The sequence below is a fragment of the Coptis chinensis genome, chromosome 9, assembly GCF_015680905.1.
Source record: "Coptis chinensis isolate HL-2020 chromosome 9, ASM1568090v1, whole genome shotgun sequence".
NCBI classification, from domain to species: domain Eukaryota; kingdom Viridiplantae; phylum Streptophyta; class Magnoliopsida; order Ranunculales; family Ranunculaceae; genus Coptis; species Coptis chinensis.
This window is the reverse complement of record NC_141464.1, coordinates 14,223,807-14,227,540: the sequence shown is the minus strand read 5'-3', so window position 1 is coordinate 14,227,540 and position 3,734 is coordinate 14,223,807. Positions and strand designations below refer to the sequence as shown.

At 37.9% G+C, this 3,734-nt stretch overlaps 1 long non-coding RNA gene across 4 annotated transcripts; it reads left to right on the top strand.

The window, feature by feature from the left end:
- The first annotated feature begins 541 nt into the window (after positions 1–541).
- On the top strand, positions 542–3,368 carry LOC147474881 (uncharacterized). Of its 4 annotated transcripts, XR_015209379.1 has the most exons (5): positions 542–735; positions 901–1,102; positions 1,302–1,363; positions 1,882–2,446; positions 2,726–3,368. It is a non-coding gene; the product is annotated as an uncharacterized LOC147474881 (long non-coding RNA). The 4 variants fall into 4 exon arrangements; XR_015209382.1 differs by lacking the exon at positions 1,302–1,363 and having other exon boundaries at positions 543–735; XR_015209381.1 differs by lacking the exon at positions 1,882–2,446 and having other exon boundaries at positions 545–735.
- Positions 3,369–3,734: the final 366 nt, after the last annotated feature.

Here is a 3,734-nt window from a genome sequence, read left to right as displayed (position 1 = left end):
CTACAGGTAAGTTTCATTTAATAGAGGGCGGGCTCTGAGGATAGGCAGCTTAGGCCACCGCCTAGGCCCCCACTTATTGCTATATATTTAGGGCCCTAATAGGCTAGATACCCACTATCTATGTCCATATTATTATTTTGTTTTTTTAAAGTCTGGTTAGGCCCATTTGATTTATAAGAGCATTTTTAATGGTGAGACCAATTTGGTGTTTGTTTTGGTGTTATATCAAATGTATCTCGCACTGTTTGAAACACCGACTTTTCGAACACTACGTGAGTAAAAACACCTTTTTATTTCTGGACAAAAACAAGTCTCTATTGTAGGTTTTTTTGTCGCGGTATTCGAAAGCAGCGGCTGTATTGGGCTTTATTTGGTGCGGTTTTGGAAATATCGCGACGTACATTTGGTGCTCACTATTTGATATTTCCACTTTGTTTATTCTGAAAAACATTTGGTGTTTTTCAGGTCTCATAATTTCTCTAAGCTCAACTAACTATGTAAAACAAAATAAACAAAGTTACAGTAAGCCTATTTCTTTTTAGGTTTTTTTGGTTTCTTAAGAAAAATGGCCCATTTTAAGGAGGTATACCTAGGGCCACCCAATTCTCAGAGCCGGCCCTGATTTCACACTGCTGATACTTGATAGTTATAAACAGTATAACCAATTCTAGCGTGCGCTTGATGGAATTCACCATATGAACACTATTATTTTGCGAAAAGAGTTAGTTAGTGGAGGTAATTGTTATCTTATTTTCTTTCTTCTTGTCCCCTACTTTTGTAAATTTGTACTGGAAGAAAACAAATCTAGAAGATGATTATTATGCATCGGGTACAATATAATTAACACATTTCATACAAAACAAGCTAACAATCTGATTAGTTTCTCTTCTCTGTTTCCAGATTCGGGGTTGGTTTGAAAAACTTGTTACGTGAAAAGAGTTATCATGTTCATATGCCGTGAGTAATCGCTCAAATGATATTAGCTTAGCAAGTATCTCTATTGTCAAGCTTCTCGTCACATGAAGTGTGCTGGTTCGTATGTGTGGACTTTATTTCCACCTCCGAATAGGAGACCTTACTTGTGTGCAGAGTGGGGTTTTAGGTATCATCCTCTCCGTTTAATCTTTTTTTTCCCTCATACTGTTATTCCATCTTTGAAAGATGCCTACTTCTTCCTCTTCTTCTTCTTTATTAATCTGCTTTTCCCCCTAGGCTTCCTGTAATGAGGCATGATCAAAGTTCATTCCTTGACATTGTAGTTGGTTTAGATGTTTGACTTCTTTTGGTTGGTAAATTTTTAGCCCCGCGCAAGTGCCTGCGGCTATATCGACAAAGAGTGCTTCAACACTTGGTATAATTGAAGGTAACTTTGATGCTAATGGTTAGTTTTTTAAGGGAGTAAATCTTGATAGGATTCCAGTTGAAACATTAATACTAGCAATGAACACATAGAAGGGTTCATTTCAGATGAACTCCGATGTCAATTCAAGGTAATATTGATGTCATTGATTCTTGTCAAGTGGTCTCACTTGGATTTCTTCATGTATTTTGTTGAAAGCTTCCTTTGCTTGCTTGGTTCTATAACTGGTATTTAAGAATCATGGGGATGCAAGGGACAATAGTTCTCCATACTTCTTTAACCATGATGAGCGTTTTGAGTCCATTTCCTATAATTACCCTCATAATGAGTTTGAGCCTGTTTGCTAGTACTCCATAATTCTTATCAATCTAAGTACCCTCTTAATGAGCTTGAGTTTGTTTTTTAATGTTGTAACTATTGTTATTGTCGATTTTGAGTTTAATGTCCCTGCACACTCTCGCCGCTGTGCCTGATGCCATATTGGAAGCTGATCAAATTTAGTATTGATGATGGGGTGGCAGATTAAATAGCAATTCATAAGAAGTTTTCTATGAGGCTCGATTATTGGAAGCAAAAGGAAAGACTGACTTGGTGGGTTGGGAAAGGGTGTACTTCGTCTCCAAAATAAGATGCTAGGCTGCTTAGGATTAGAAGACTTGTAGACATGAATAAAAAGCTACTTGGTGAATCACGTTGCTGGTATGGCAAGGAATCGATTTCCTTATGGAAGGAAGTAAATGTTACCAACTATGGCAATGGTATAAGTGATTGGTGGCCCAAAGTGGTGGCACAACCTCATGCTTGTGGTCCTTGGAGAGGTATGTGTGTCTTGCACTCTTTCGTACTTGGGAATGGAAGGAAAATTTCCTTACCACCGAATCAACTAAAGGCACAGTGGTGCTGAACACAAGTGATTGACTGGAGCATACTAGATAGATTCAGCATTTCAGCCTAACAATCAAGCTAAATGATTGGGATCCAAGCTGCAATTCATGACTGAACCTCATGGTATACTAGATAGATTCAGCCAATTTGATCAATCATGACAGTTGGAGCTGGGAATGGAGTAGTAACAGGATTTTTTCTGTGAGTTTTTTTCACGCAGCAATAGTTGATTTAGCTGAAACACTAATTTTGCTAGACCTCTTTTTGTTTCCCCTGCCAAACTGGTGGGGGTGCTCCTATACTGAAAAAAGCCAGATTCTTCTTTTGGGGGTGCACTTCTGTGAAGAATACTGACTGTGTCATGAGCAAAGGAATTGTTTTATCTTATTTATGATGGATTATTTGATCCATCATCTCTGTTTCGTAGGAATTTATGAGGCAATGACTATTCCCTCAACACTTGTTACTTTGCTGCAACAGGTGCTAACTTCAGGGCTAAAATAGAGACGTACGTGCTGCCGACAGAAATATGGCATCTCTTGCCACACGCGGCATACTGAGCATCTGAAGACTCGCGATAACGCTGTGTTCAAGGGAGCAGCTGTGTCGACACACAACATAGACATCAACGAACTTTTATGGTACTGGTTAGGAGGGAAAGAAGTTGGAAATGACAGTGTTTCGAAGAGATAAATGTGGACTGGAACAATATGACTCGATCTGTAGCGGATAATTGTAAAAGTTAACATTGGTGTGACGTGGAGGCAGTCGGTAGGGGCGTAGGGGATGAATGTATGAAGAGAATATGTTTACTGGAGTTCAAATTAAGGTTTCCTGCAATCACCTGTGACAAACACCGAAAGGAAACCCTCAAAGATTGTAGGCTCATATTTTGCTCTACCAGATGCCCGCAACATGATACTTGTTTTCAACTTGCAACCATAGCGAGATCGGAAAAAATCACCACCACCACTTATCTTACTATTAGTATCTGGAAAATTAGATGATTGAGATGATTTGGTTTTTAGGAAAGTTGCAATAAAATTATGAAAATACCACAGTTTTATGTACATAATATGATCCGAACAAAGTTCCAATTAGCTTCTGAACGTAAATTTTGCTATCACTGTAGCACATGCATGACAAAGTTTTGAGCACAATCACTCTATTTGTCATCCGGCCAAATATATGATTTGAGGGTCGCTGCAAGCTGAACTCCACCATGAGCCAGTTGCGAAAAATTCATCATCTGCAAAAAAATCATTGGAGAAGAATTTGATATTAATCTATAGCTAGTACTATATTACTAATATTTGTCATTCAAATTAATCTTGAATATTTACCAAAAAAAATTTAATATTGAATGCAAATTAGTTAATTAGCAATTGCATAGTAGTTGCCGTCTTTCTTCTAATCAAGTCAATAATCTGATTGAACTCCATTTCTTTTTTCTTTTGGTAAGAAGAAAAATAGATTAAATCCCCTGAAT